General features: G+C 31.2%; 1 protein-coding gene and 1 long non-coding RNA gene across 2 annotated transcripts in view; one reads left to right on the forward strand and one right to left on the reverse strand.

Annotated features, from left to right (window-relative positions):
- Positions 1–16,775, reverse strand: part of LOC132759454 (uncharacterized) — a 36,924-nt gene extending 20,149 nt beyond the window's left edge. Inside the window, exon 1 of the mRNA XM_060751218.1 lies at positions 16,696–16,775. The gene's annotated coding sequence lies outside the window, so the exon portion shown is untranslated. The remainder of the gene's footprint in view (positions 1–16,695) is intronic.
- On the forward strand, positions 243–2,840 carry LOC132759452 (uncharacterized). Its single transcript, XR_009629716.1, has 2 exons — positions 243–689; positions 1,402–2,840. It is a non-coding gene; the product is annotated as an uncharacterized LOC132759452 (long non-coding RNA).
- Positions 16,776–16,828: the final 53 nt, after the last annotated feature.

The following is a 16,828-nucleotide window of genomic DNA, read 5'->3' on the forward strand; positions in this document are numbered from 1 at the left end:
CATTGATACTTTTCAATAGTATTTAATAATGCACAAATTTATTCAAAAATAATGAATAGATTTATTTCCCCGATATTTTTTTGAAGTTTAATCTTCATGCGTAACCCACACTTACCTGCTAGACACACTGGTTGCTACTACCAGCTTTCACGGAATCGATTTTTTACGATGACGTCATAACATGTCCGCCGGAGATAGTGTATACAGTACAAATTTGAAATAAATCGCATGTATGCGTTAAAACTAGCAACCCCAACTGATAAGCCTACAGCTTAAGAAATTAGCGTAAAAATCGATAGTGTGTTCATAAAATTGATTGTAAAACAATAAATTTTAATATTGACCATTATAAAAGTTATATGAAATAAATCAGTGATAAATTGTCTTCAAAATGATATAAAATTCATTATTCATGCATAATATGCATTTTAATCATTATCAGTTAATCTTAATATACAGGTGTATTTTCGGCCGATTTCACAAAACCCGATTGTGGACACGCGCTTGTCACATGTATGCCGCATGACCTTATTTGCGGGTCATTTGTTGCTTATTAATATTCATGATTTTTTGCAACCAATCAGAAATATGTTTACATTTCACCGCGGAATTTTCGTCATTTAAATATGTTTACAAACAAAAAAGTTATGACGCCCGATACTCGCCGACGATTTGCTTGAAAACTATCGGTAAGTGAAGAAAAACGAATAGTGTTCTAGAAAATAAATTGAATTATCTTTAAAATGATTCATAAATCATAAAATTATGTTGCCATTAAAGCACCCGCATCTACGATTAAATACAGCGAGTTGTGGAAATTCAACAGTCCATCAGAGTCCGCCATTTTGAATTCACCGACGCGGTGAAATCCGATTATTTCCATTACTGATTTATCACGTATAAACGAGTAACAAAATAAAATTATGGTAGATAAAGTCTTGGTTTATAATAAAATATATCAATATATAATTATTTTTTTAAATATTAGCGCATTTGTCTTTAAAATTGAGATATATGTTTCGGCGGGCACCTGCTCAGTTTCGGCCAATTTTCAAATTCTAAATTTTTTTGTTTTTTTTTTACCGATGCTTCAGGTTTCAATGAGATATCGTATATTTAACAAGGAAATCATTTTTTATTAAATATTAAATTATTTTTTTACGGTTTTATAATTAATTAAAGCAGAAATTTATTTCTAATGAGCAATTTACATGGTGAATGCAGGGTCGACCTGCTGCCAGTGACAGTTTTACCTGAAAAAAATCTGTTAACCTCTACGCATATATATATAGGATAAATAATATTTTTAAACAATGTATATAAACTTATTTTGCCAGCATTTCTTTTTAATTCATGTATGATTTATTATAATTACTAACTTTATACTTTATTTTTTTCCAGGTGCATGACCGACCTGACAAAAAAAAATATCATGAAATAATATTGATGATGACAATATTTGACAACACTTGGATCATTTGGACAAATATAAGATGACAAACCAATGCTGTTAATGAATAAATCTTGTCATATAGTAGTATACATTACCAAACACAACAAGAACTGTCCCAAAATTATTAATGGGGATGCTGAGATGTCTGCTTTATATTCATTGAAATCCCAAATCAGCTATGTTAAGAAATGGAGTCGACTAATTTCAAAGATAATGGTTAAAGATGAAACTCCTTTAAAAAACATCTGGAAAAGGGGAGAAGCAGATCCTTCAATAGCATTTAAAAAGTATATGATACCAACTGGCATTTATCTGCAAAATATATGATAACAGTATACATTACCAATCATTGCAAGAACTGCCCCAAAATTGTAATGTGGAAGTATGTTTAATTGCCGAGATGTATGCTTATTCATTGAAATCCGATGAAATGAAGTCAACTAATTTCAAAGAAAATGGTTAAAGATGAAGAAGACTCCTTTTAAAACAAATCTGGAAAATGGGAGAAGCAGATCCTTATAAATAACATTAATTAATTTAAACAATTATGTCCTACTGACTGGCATTTATCGGCAAAATAAATCATATTGATATTATAGAGCTCTTGACAAAGACAACTGATATCCAGGTGCATCAATTTATGTTAGCAATGAAAAACATTCTTAATTTTGATCTCAATTAATAGCAAATCAAATCAATTTCATTTCTTTTGGTCTAGTGAGGAATTTCGGGCTGTTTGACTTATGTTCAATTTAGAATATACTGCTATAATTCGAGACTGCGGGAGTTCTGGAAGAAGAGAGTTATTTACTAACTGCAAAAGAAGTGAATAATTATTTTTTGAGAAGAGAAAAAAAAAGATAAAAGCATGACATTGCAGATGCTGTAGAGCAATTTGATATTCATTCATGTTGGATTTCATTATACAGTGCTGCTGTAGTTTCTTGTTACTTTATATATGTCGATAAATGAAAAATGAATAAATTTTTTCAAAAAATTTATCGATACCTTGCCCACTGTATTAGACTAAGTAATTGCTCTTCTACATTTAATGGTCTGTAAAATAACACAGTTATATTCAGTAACACCTAATCTACCTATATTCCAAATTTCATCAAAATATCTCAAATAATAAAAAAGTTATGGTATTTTAAATGTGAAATTTGTCATAAACGAAGTCATTTCGGTTCCGTCAACGCGCAAGCATTTCTTATTGACTGTATATAGTAAAAATTCTTAAAAAATGCGCAAATTTCAACATTATTAAATGCCATAACTTTTTTATTTTTAAAGATATTTAGAAAAGGAAAACTGTTCTGAAATGCTTATAATGAGCACTATAAGATGAAATAAATTGTTTATAAATACAATAAAATAAAAAAATTGGTGTGGGGTTGCTATTAGAAAATAGACAATTAAAAAAACTCGAATTCTGTCCGGAAACTGGTTTCTACCCAGTACACACACATTTTAATAATCATACCCCATACAACAGGACTAGCTGTTGCAATTATTAATCAATATTATAAATTCATTTAAGGAAGAGCTTAATAAAAGTCTAATTAATGCCTCACGCGGAAATTCCCCAAAATCCAACTTTCGTTTTCAATTGATAAAACATTGGTAACACTAACAAAGTTTGCACTCTTACCCTATGCTACGACCGGATGTAAACAAAACGTAAGAACAGGGCATGCGCGGTGGTTAAATCCCACCCATTTATTCGATTAAATTCTAGAACAACCACTACTTTCGGTTTCAATTTTGCTAACAAGAAACAGTTTGACTCAACGTAAGCGTTAATTTTAATTGCAATGTCCAAAACTTTGCAATACACGGCGTAATTTTCATTACATATCCGGTATTATCACCGTCATAGTAGTTTTTGTTCCAGTCGGTCAAAATGACGGTACACATTTACATGTAAACAAACGGGTCCTACTAAACACTGCTAAGGACTGCTAAGGACCGCCAAGGACTGCTAAGGAGCCACAAAGGACTACTAAAGAGGCACAAAGGACCTTAAAATACCTCCTAAGCCATTCATATATTACATGGTATTATTTTTAGTGAAAAAAAATTTTAATTTTAAGAAAAAATATGATTTTGGTGAAAATTTTATGAGTTGTCGGACCGCTAAGGACTGCTCAGATACACAAAAGACTGCTAGGGAGGCACAAAGGACCTTAAAATACCTCCTAGGGCATTCTTATAATACAAGGTAGTATGTTTAGTGACAAAAAATGTATTATTTTAAGAAAAACTATCATTTTAGTGATAAAATTTATGTTTTTGAAGTTGTCGGACCGCTAAGGACTGCTCAGGTGCACTAACAACTGCTAGGGAGGCACAAAGGACCTTCAAATCCCTCCTAGAACATTCTTATAATATATGGTAGTAAGTTAATAGACAAAAATGTATTATTGTAAGAAAAAAATATAATTTTGGTGATAGAATTTATGCTTTCGATGAGTTGCAGGACCGCTAAGGACTGCTCAGGTGCGAAAAGGACTGCTAGGGACCTTAAAATGTTTCCTAAGGAGGCACAAAAGACCTTTAAAATACCTGTAAGGGCATTCTTATAATACATGGTAGTATGTTTAGTGATAAAAAATGTATAATTTTAAGGAAAAATATCATTTTAGTGATAAAATTCATGTTTTTGAAGAGTTGTCGGACCGCTAAGGACTGCTCAGGTGCACTAACAACTGCTAGGGAGGCACAAAGGACCTTCAAATCCCTCCTAGAACATTCTTATAATATATAGTAGTAAGTTAATAAACAAAAATGTATTATTGTAAGAAAAAAATATAATTTTCCCTTATTTTGGTGATAGAATTTATGCTTTTGATGAGTTGCAGGACCGCTAAGGACTGCTCAGGTGTGAAAAGGACTGCTAGGGACCTTAAAATATTTCCTAAGGAGGCACAAAGGACCTTAAAATACCTGTAAGGGCATTCTTATAATACATGGTAGTATGTTTAGTGATAAAAAATGTATAATTTTAAGGAAAAATATCATTCTAGCATAACATTATATATCTATAACATTATCATCATAACAATAATAAGGGAAATATATTTGAAGTTTGAAGGTGATCCCTTAAAAAATTAAGAACTAAATAATAAGTTCCAGGGGTGATTATTCTGTAAACATGGCTTCAAAAGTTATGACCCTTGTCACATAAGATGTAGTTGTTGGTTATAAACATATACTTGAAGTTTGAAGTTGTACTTTAAAAATGAAAAAGTTATAGTAAAAGAACAGGTAAAATAGGGAACAATCCATATACAAACAAATCCAGTCAATTTTCCCCACAAATCAAAACATGAAATTACAAGTCAAATCAAAACATCTATATACAAGTTCCAAACACATAAAAACATCTATATACAAACATATACCTTGACAAAATTAATGAAAGCTAATATATAGATGAATACACACAAATCAAATAATATTGCAAGTCTTAAAGACATATCAAAACATCTGTATTGATATACAGACACATATCATGACAGAATAAAAGAAAAAAAGTTTTTATACGAATGTACAAGCACATATCAAATAGTGGATATAAAAAAAATCATATTTTGGTGAATCACATACCATCTTTCTTATATGCCTAAATCATTGATCTAGGCTAGCATGCATATCTGTGCAGTCTGACAGATCAAATCTTTCAAAAGCTACAATTATTCATTGTTATACAAGCACATTTCATTGTATCAAATTTTAAACACATAGCAAAACATCTATATATAAACATATATTATTACAAAATAAATGCAAGTACACATATTTATGTTTAAGCACATATCAATTATGAAGCCGGTCTCTAACACACATCATAACATCTATATACAAAGACATACCCTGACAAAAATGCAAGTACACATTTATGTTAAAGCACATATCAATTATGAAGTCGGTCTTAAACACACATCATAACATCTATATACAAAACATACCCTGACAAAACAAATGCAAGTATACATTATTTATGTTTAAGCACATATCAATTATGAAGCCGGTCTTAAACACACATCATAACTACTATATACAAAGACATATCCTGACAAAACAAATGCAAGCATATATATTTATGTTTAAGCACATATCAATTATCAAGCTGGTCTTAAACACACATCATAACATCTATATACAAAGACATACCCTGACAAAACAAATGCAAGCATATATATTTATGTTTAAGCACATATCAATTATGAAGCTGGTCTTAAACACACATCATAACATCTATATACAAAGACATACCCTGACAAAACAAATGCAAGCATATATACTTATGTTTAAGCACTTATTTAATTATCAAGCTGGTCTTAAACACACATCATAACATCTATATACAAAGACATACCCTGACAAAACAAATGCAAGTATATATACTTATGTTTAAGCACATATCAAGTATCAAGCTGGTCTTAAACACACATCATAACATCTATATACAAAGACATACCCTGACAAAACAAATGCAAGCATATATATTTATGTTTAAGCACATATCAATTATCAAGCCGGTCTCTAACACACATCATAACATCTACATACAAAGACATACCCTGACAAAAATGCAAGTACACATATTTATGTTAAAGCACATATCAATTATGAAGCTGGTCTTAAACACACATCATAACTACTATATACAAAGACATACCCTGACAAAAAAGCAAGTATACATATTTATGTTTAAGCATATATCAATTATCAAGCCGGTCTCTAACACACATCATAACATCTATATACAAAGACATACCCTGACAAAAATGCAAATACACATATTTATGTTTAAGCACATATCAGTTATCAAGCCGGTCTTAAACACACATCATAACATCTATATACAAAGACAGTACCCTGACAAAAATGCAAGTATACATATTTATATACAAGCACATATCAATAATAAAGCCAGTCTTAAACACATATCAAAACATCTATATACATGAACACAGATCCTGACTTTACATATAAATGTACAAGCACATATAAAAAGAATATATATACAAACACATATCATTATGAATCAATCGCATTTAATCATATACATGTATGTTGAAAATGTGTATATTGGCTGAACAAATTGTCCCTTCTGCACAGTAAATGGACTATCTATGTCAAATAATAAAGTTATTAAAATATCACAGAAAGGATAACTACAGTCTAACTTGCCCATGCGACCACGTGTATTAAGCGACTTTTGTCTTAAACGACCACTTTAAATTTCCCCCGATCATTTTCTCTCTATATCTTTAATGTATTAAGCGACTTTTGCTCAACGCGACCAGCGACCGCTAATTAGACACCTAATTGAGATAAAGCTTTTCATTAAACGACCACTTTTACCTGTCAAGTAATTGTGTTTTTAGAGAACGCCGCCGTGTAATGTGACAAGTGTCAACAATCAAAACACAACAAATAAACGTGTGAAAATCTCTATTTCCCAAACCGGTTTAGCGTATGCAAATGAAGGTAAGTATACGCGTGACGTTTATTATCCAATAATATCGGATAAACAATGCAACGCTCCGCCCCTACTGAGATGGTGTATACGCTTGGCTTGTTGACATTTAGACTGCATTGAATTGACCTTGAACTTGATCAGCAGTTAAATTTATCGTAACAATTAGATGTAGTTTGTTTATTTCAAATGAAAAAATGCACAACAGAAAACATCTTCACTATTAGGGTTTTCGTGTTGGAGACAAGGAAAAACAACGGAGAAGTTAATAAATTCTGGAAAAAATGTCAAACATGTACGTAATGGATCAACACTGTTTTGCACCCCGTTTTGTCAATAAATATCAGAAAGTTATTTTTTACATTTGCATCCATTTAGATTATCGGAGCGTACTAATTATTCAACATATATATAAAAATGAAGCTTAAAAGCATTCCTACCGCATAAGAAAGATGTCATTTATAAATTTTGACTTTTATATCATGCTGACTGTCTTAAGAGACCGTTTTATTAAGCGACCGTTTTGGGTGTTTCCCTTGCGCGGTCGCTTAATACACGTTTGACTGTATTTGGATGAATATTCTGCAAATTGTCAATCTTAAAACAAGATACAAACACCAAATCATTCTAAAATCAAATATGCAAACACATTTCTTAAAAAAAACATCAAAAATTCTATGACTTTCTAATCATTTTATGTTAGAAAACCCAGAAATTACACGCCGCAGGGAGGCGTTTGTTACATTTTGGGGGAAATGTTACACTAGATGTTCAAATCTCATAGTCCCTGGGATTTTGGTTTTAATATAATTATAATAGCTTTATTTGCTTTAAATAGTACATAATGTTCAATTAATGTAAACAAATAGAACAAATTTCAGCAAAAATACATAGAATCAAGCTCCTTGATCAAGGAGTTCCTTTCTTTTTGTATTTCAAAATGAAAAGTTGCATAGACATTTTAATGAACTGTTCTGAATTAAATAAGAACATTGATAATGAAAGGAAGATTCTTTATTTCCAGATAATGTATTACCATTGTGTTAAAGAAAATTATCATACAGACAGTAACTTTCTATATATATTTACAACAATATATAGTGATAAAATCAGATTTATGTTTTTAATAGATATTATACAGGCTGAAGTAAATTATAAGTTGTCATAAGCTTGAATTTCTATTTACTAAAATATTAAATACTGGGTGAACAAATAAAAATTTTCATTAAAAAATTTACAGATCTGCTTTTAAATTGTTGTAATTTATTACTACCAATTGATGAAATTTTATTTTTATTTATGTGAAATGTCAGTAACATTATTATATGAAGATGTTATTATGATTCAGTGTTATAAGTTCATTATTTCCCAGTATTGATAGTTCTCTATGTTAATGTTTTAGTATAAATGGACAGCTGATCATTCATTAAAATTTATAGAGTCAAAATATTTGTTTAGGACTTTGTTTACAAACAAATTTTAATTAATATCACTTTTTCATTACTTGGGTCATAACCATATATTAAAATCCTTTTTCTTATGATCTTCTTCCATTTCTTATAATAATTATATTGGTCAAGTGATATGACAATGTGCTGGAATATGGAGACAAATACTTTATTCAGGGTGGTGAAATATATTTGTTTTTTGGGTTGTTTTTTTTCATTGACTATATATTTGTCCAATAAAAAAATGATGTTCAATATAGATCCTTAGACTTAATTGATCTACAGCCTACTTAATAGGCATTCTCTAACAGAAAGTCCCTCCCACTGTTTTGAAGTATATCACCCTATATTGGCACCCCCACTGGTTTGTAATATATCACACATCCCAATATACAATACACAGCTCCCAATATACAGCTTGTTAACTTCCAATAATGTGCCAGCCCCATCTGTATGTATAAAGTTAGGATCCTTATCCCACTGTTTTATGAGGGGCTGGGATAGATGATTTGTTTTTTTTTTAAGTAAAAAGAATGATCTTAAAGAATCTATGTTTTAACCATTGATTAATTTTAACCACAATGTCATTTCAACATTCTATATATCCTACTTTAATAGTTTTCTGTGAATTTATAGCCTGATAAGATTATTCTGTTATGATTATTCTATTTAATTTTAGTGTGAAATATTTCTATGTACAGTTGCAAAGCTAACTACTTCCATATCATACAACATAAGAACAAGATAAGTTTAGTGTTATTGTAAAAAGAATCATTTGCTCATTTCGGTTACATCTGTCCACTTCAGTTCCTTAAAAAAAAGAAATATATATATATTTTTATCACATAAACCCCGGCGCGGGAGTGTTATAAAGCCATTTAATAAAAACGATATTACACTAGTGTAATAACACTTTGACGTGACGTCATTTGCGCTATATAGAAACATAGCGTTACACTATGGGCGCGTCATTGTAGAATTACTCATTTTAACAGTTCACTGTTCTTATTTTGTATATGTGATAAATAGAATATTATATTTGTGTAGATTCAATTCTAAATTTATTGAAGAGGCTCGCATAATATGATTTTACTCAACTCTTTCAATAAATTTAGTATTAAACTACACTCATTCAATATCCTCTATATATGTGTCCGAAATTCATTTAAGCTTTAATATTATGTTGATAAATTGTTGGTCCACTGAAGGTTAGAGTAACATATAATCTATTTTATGTAAATAATTTTCGTAGAAAAAAATAATATCGGTTGCTTTGGAGATTTAGGGTAAAACTCCCTTTGTGATATTAAGTAAGCACCTTATGAGCCGCGTCATGACAAAACCAACATAATGGCTTTGCGACCGCGCAGTCTGATCAGGATCCATGCTGTTCGCTTACAAACCCTATTACAAGTAGAGAAATTGATAGCGAACAGCATGGATCCTGATCAGACTGCGCGGATCCGCAGGCTGGTCTGGATCCATGCTGGTCACAAACGCACTATGTTGATTTTGTTGTGACAGACAACTGTTACATATTAAATTGCTGGAGAAAATGGCAATTTTTGTAACATTTTCATTGTTAGACTATCAATAAGCACCAGTAACATGGTTTTGTCATGCGTTATGCGCATTTGTTTCACAATTGGATACTTTATGTGGGGTGAGGGGGTGTTTTAGTTTTTTTCATCACATTTTATTTTTCTCCTCTATAATGAGTGTTATGGTAAAAATGTTTTAAATATATTATATATAGGATTACCTATACCAAGTGATATATATCATCGGAAAGGTCATTACATTTTCTATGTGCATGTAAAAATAATTAAGTAAGAAAATGAAACAGATAATAGTGGTGGTTACTCCACTATCACCAAAAAAAAAAAAAAAAAAAAAAAAAAAAGATGCTTATGTATTACATTACATATAAAATTGGGCAATTTTAGGGTATAAAAATGTCTGTATCTATATTTTGAGTCATGCTATTATAAAAAAATTTAAGGCACATTTAATGTATTAATTAAGTTTGGCATTTGGGAAAACCTAACAAAGTAATTGAAAATGCAATATATTTTTAAAAAAAAAAAGCCTGCATTATATGTTGTTTGTTCCGAAATAATGCCCTAGGAAGTAATTTAAGGTCCTTTGGGCCTCGCTTATAGTCTTTTGTGTACCTGAGCAGTCCTTAGCGGTCTGGCAACTCATCGAAAACATAAAATCTATCACCAAAATTATATTTTTTCTTAAAATTATACATTTTTTCTCACTAAACATACTACCATATATTATAAGAATGCCCTAGGAAGTAATTTAAGGTCCTTTGTGCCTCCCTAGCAGTTCTTTGCGCACCTGAGCTCTCCTTAGCGGTCCAGCAACTCATCGAAAACATAAATTCTATCACCACAATTATATTTTTTCTTAAAATAATACATTTTTTATCTATTAACTTACTACAATATAATATAAAAATGCCCTAGGAAGTAATTTAAGGTCCTTTGTGCCTCCCTAGCAGTTGTTAGTGCACCTGAGCAGTCCTTAGCGGTCCGGCAACTCATTGAAAGCATAAATTCTATCACCAAAATTATATTTTTTCTTAAAATCAGTGATTTTTTTACCTTTGCATCCTGAGTCCAGAACTCAATGAATTTGCCATGGATGCAAAGTTTCAAATAATGTGCATCTTTTGGATGCATACTTTTTCTAAGTAGGGAGTCCTGTCTGACAGAAATTTGGTATTAAAATTAATACCAAATAGTGTTCAACTTATGTCAATCATATTCTAGGTCCAGCTAAGATAATGTGCTATACTATAGGTAAGCTTAAAAATATCAAACTAAATTAATGGAAATAAACATATTAAATTTATATGACAGTTTTGAATAATTTCAGTATCAGAAGCATTGTAATTAATATAGAAATCAAATTCATTTTTTTCTCCATTCCATTGTTAATATACCTGTCATATCACTTAAGCAGTATTAAGATTTGTAACTTGGATTTGTCAGCTAAATTATGGGACTCATAGATTTATAGCCCAGCGAGTACTAAGGACCCACACTGATGAGTTTGTAAAATCAAAGCACTGAATGTACTGATGGGGAGGCTATGAGAGAATGTTTCAGACTTATAGTTTCTTTTCTTTTTGCTTAAAATATGCTACCAAAATAAAAAGATATGCACATTGCGCTATTTATCCTTACTGTTGTGTTCAACCATTCATATATATGGTTAATGAGGTTGACTATTCATTTTGTTAATATTCCAGAACATTTAATTAAGGTCTACATTCGGACTGTTAATCATGCAAATTTTGAAAAACATAAACTGTCAATAATAAATGACATACCAGCAAGTATGACGACTGTTCATTATCAGATAACAATAACATTTTACAACTGACGGTTCCTTATCAAAATATTCTAGGACTGTTCATCATAAATATTTTATGTCATTTTAATATTATTGAATGATAATAATTAACAACTGCACGTGATGCAACATTTTTATTGAACATAAAAATTATACACGTTTAGATGTACCATAATTGAGATCAATAACATACTGTCTTGTGATGAGTATTAACATTCATGCTCTACGGACAGAAGGTTGTCTTCTTCAGAAGCAAATCTCGAATAAAATCACGTTTCAGAAAATTAATCCCATTTCATTACTGACGGCGTCGGATAATATTAAAGCTAAATATTTCTTGAAAAAATACATCTCTGCAAAGCTTATTCAAAACTGAATCAACCTAAGTGAAAATTGATCAGGAAGTTATATCTTCTTTTTTTACCGCCAACACTCAACACTCAACCAACTTATGGTAGTTAATCGATAGATTCTACGTGTATTTTTAAACCTCACTAGCTTGAAATATATACTGCGGAAAATCTGTTGTTAACAGGGTGTGCGGTTATTACGTAGGGTTTTCCCTGTCGACCATTTCCCGCAAATAGATGAGAACATCGAAGCCGTCAGTGCTATGAATGGTGTTATAAATGGCGTGTTTTGGAAGTTTTTGTTGAAACTTCTCCAAATACCTCCAGAGGCGTGCACGTCGCGGAGAAGGCACACGGAAGGTCATAGTCAAGTCATCATAAGTACCAGAGGTGATTGGTTGACCTGTAGTGACTTACTCTGGAGGTTTGGCGCTAATAGATGCCGTTTTTGTTGTCGTCAGTCAGAAAGTTGATGCCTTGACGGTATTGTCGTCTCCTTTACCACCAAAGAACGAAGAATGGGCTTCCAGGAAGAATCTGCTTGAAAAAGACATCCCAGATGCTATAATCTCGGACATATGGTTATTCCGGCGCCGAGTATAAATAAACTTAAAACACACACACTTTTGTTGAAAACAAAACAACAACACATTTTCTGTAGTAATTTTTCAAGTGTTGTAAAATGAATAAGAAATTCCTCTTATGCCGCCCATTATTTTTAGAACACAACCATAAAAGTTCTTTTTTTTTATTTTTCAAATAAACATTTATCACTTCAGCGCGAGCAAATATCGGTTTCAAATTAAAGTTTCGTAAGATATGTTAATGACTTCCCGATGCTCGACTGTAAGTAATTTGTATATGTATGCGTTTTTTTTTTTTTTTTTTTTTTTTTTTTTTTTTTTTTTTAATTAAAGCTTTTTATTCTTTAATATTTTTTATGTATCTAATAATCTGTATTGAAAATTTGAATTTTATTACAAATGGACTATCAAATTATGATGTATGCCCTAGAATTGAATAAACTTTCTAATTACACAATACGGGGTCATACTGATCTTTGCGTCTTTCTCTGAAATACTTATTTCCTTGTTAAAACATATTTGACCACATATTTCTGTCAATTAACTGTTCACTTTACTTCCGATTTTGTTGTACGGAAACACATGTTTCTATTTGTGTTTTCTAATCAATTCGAATCTATAATCAGTTTAATGGGATCACCACCGGGTAAACGACTACTAGGTACTTTGGTCATGTTTTTTACCACAAATATTTGAATGTTTTCTATTGGGATTAAAATGAGCATAGTTAACTAAACAACTGTTTGTATAAATTCCTGACCTGTCTAATTCTAATTATGAGATTAGTGAATATATAAGACTTTCACTACAAAATATTCCTAAACAAAAGAGCACATGTTTAAATTTATTCCTATACAAATAAAAGATCAGAGTAGGGATCTGTCAATTACCAAAGATACTTTTATGTTAAAAGTTTGATTAATGAATTATGTAAGATGAAAATATAAGTATTGCTTTTTTTATTTTGCTAATGTAAAATGTAATATTGTGCTGGGATTTTGTCGGAGGTCCTTAGGGGTTTTGTAGTTAAATAGTTTTTTTTTTCGGCGATAATGGTTAAAGAATAAAATGTTTTTAAACTATATGTTCATCACCATCAGTGAATTTTTAGTTAAATGTATGCAAAATATTTACTAAACAGCTATATGATTTAGCGGTTTATGAGCGTTTTCCGCGTACAGCCTCCTGGGGTGTACAAATAAATTAGTTTTCCTTAGTTATCACGCAAGCATGATCCATGTCTCTGATGTAAGCGACAGTTTACAATTATTTGTCTTTAAAAAATATTAAGGACTATTAATAGTTTATAACAACAAAAGCACATGCATGATATTGAGAATACGTAGTTGCAACGTTCTAGTTAATGACCCGTCATAAACAGTTGGTCGCTGCGTAGTAATTGGAAAATTGTTATCAAAAATAATAAAGAATATTTGCCACTGAATTAAAGCATTTACTTATAAATTTTCATTTATGCTTTTTGTTAAAAAAATATGGATAAAGTTATTATTTTGAAGGGTTTTCATAACAGAACTATTTAATACAGACGTATACGTATGCCTAAACCTGATTACCGCGGCAGTATGACGTCACGGAGTAGTGATTTAAACAAAAATCAAGAATTTTTCAGAGAATTATTATCTTTACAAATTGCAGATATGAAATTAAAGAATGAAAATATTTTCATATTGTAAATGTCTGTGATGAGTGATGAGTCAGCTTAGAAAAAATCAAGGTACTATTTTTTGACCTGATTACCGTGGCAGTATGACGTCACGGAGTAGTGATTTAAACAAAAATCAAGAATTTTTCAGAGAATTATTATCTTTACAAATTGCAGATATGAAATTAAAGAATGAAAATATTTTCATATTGTAAATGTCTGTGATGAGTGATGAGTCAGCTTAGAAAAAATCAAGGTACTATTTTTTGACCTGATTACCGCGGCAGTAAGATTTGACAGACAGTTATTAACATTGGGTCGGCATAGCCTCCCCAAAAATCACTGTAAAATCATACATTTTTTCTCACTAAACATACTACCATATATTATAAGAATGCCCTAGGAGTGATTTTAAGGTCCTTTGTGCCTCCCTAGCAGTCCTTTGTGCCCCTAGGAGGTATTTTAAGATTCTTTGTACCTCCCTATCAGTCCTTAGCGGTCCACAATTCATCGAAAACATAAATTCTATCACCAAAATTATATTTTTTCTTAAAATAATACATTTTTTATCTATTAACTTACTACAATATAATATAAAAATGCCCTAGGAAGTAATTTAAGGTCCTTTGTGCCTCCCTAGCAGTTGTCAGTGCACCTGAGCAGTCCTTAGCGGTCCGACAACTCTTCAAAAACATGAATTTTATCACCAAAACTATATATTTTTTAAAATTATACATTTTTTATCTATTAACTTACTACAATATAATAGAAAAATGCCCTAGGAAGTAATTTAAGGTCCTTTGTGCCTCCCTAGCAGTTGTCAGTGCACCTGAGCAGTCCTTAGCGGTCCGACAACTCTTCAAAAACATGAATTTTATCACCAAAATTATATTTTTTTTAAAATTATACATTTTTTCTCACTAAACATACTACCATATATTATAAGAATGCCCTAGGAGGTATTTAAATGTCCTTTGTGCCTCCCTTGCAGTCCTTTGTGCCCCTAGGAGGTATTTTAAGATTCTTTGTACCTCCCTAGCAGTCCTTAGCGGTCCACCAATTCATCGAAAACATAAATTCTATCACCAAAATTATATTTTTTCTTAAAATAATACATTTTTGTCTATTAACTTACTACCATATATTATAAGAATGTTCTAGGAGGGATTTGAAGGTCCTTTGTGCCTCCCTAGCAGTTGTTAGTGCACCTGAGCATTCCTAAGCGGTCCGACAACTCTTCAAAAACATGAATTTTATCACTAAAATGATATTTTTTCTTAAAATTATACATTTTTTATCACTTAACATACTACCATGTATTATAAGAATGCCCTTACAGGTATTTTAAGGTCCTTTGTGCCTCCTTAGGAAATATTTTAAGGTCCCTAGCAGTTCTTTTCGCACCTGAGCAGTCCTTAGCGGTCCGGCAACTCATCGAAAGCATAAATTCTATCACCAAAATTATATTTTTTTCTTACAATAATACATTTTTGTCTATTAACTTACTACCATATATTATAAGAATGTTCTAGGAGGGATTTGAAGGTCCTTTGTGCCTCCCTAGCAGTTGTTAGTGCACCTGAGCAGTCCTTAGCGGTCCGACAACTCATAAAATTTTCACCAAAATCATTTTTTTTTTTAAATTATATTTTTTTTTCACTAAAAATAATACCATGTAATATAAGAATGGCCTAGGAGGTATTTTAAGGTCCTTTGTGCCTCTTTAGTAGTTCTTTGTGGCTCCTTAGCAGTCCTTAGCAGTCCTTAGGGGCGGTCCTTAGCAGTCCTTAGCAGTGTTTAGTAGGACCGTAAACAAACAGATTTAACTTCTTAGACAATTTAAATAAGGAATGGACACACGGTAAACTCTGTTGCAACGTAAAGAATATTCATAAACATGTTTGAGAAAAATTGTCTCCGTGTTCAAATAAATTTCAAAAACGGGGAAAAAGGCAGTCTTTTACCGATAACCTGCAACAGAATCTTATTATTCTGACGAATTAAATTGACTTTATAACGCTCGTATACAATTATTGATTGATCTACCTATCATTCAGTATGCAATCAAACAAAACCAAGTTTTCCTACATGCAAGAAAATTGTAAGTTAGGACGAGCTTTCAAAACGAACAGGTAGCAATTTCCAACACGCTTACCGAAACTCCAACATGGCGACTCAACGTGGCTCATTTGCATAATTTATTCATAAACGCAGGAGCATAGAACTTTGTTAGTGGGTAATTTACCTAAGCTAGTTAATTGTTTTTGACTTGTTATGTTTACATTTCATTTAAGTAAAAAATAATTTACTTATTAGTCACAAACGTTTCAAGATACTTACCGCAATTTCTTCAAATTTTGAGAAAATATTATCCGGGGCTATTTTCCGCCATATTGATTTACTCCAATTTTACAGCGCATGCGTATTGTAAACGAACACTACTAAATTATCGAAAGATTTTACAAACACTAAA

The sequence above is a fragment of the Ruditapes philippinarum genome, unplaced genomic scaffold, assembly GCF_026571515.1.
Source record: "Ruditapes philippinarum isolate M1 unplaced genomic scaffold, ASM2657151v2 ctg11736_1_1_1_1, whole genome shotgun sequence".
NCBI classification, from domain to species: Eukaryota; Metazoa; Mollusca; class Bivalvia; order Venerida; family Veneridae; genus Ruditapes; species Ruditapes philippinarum.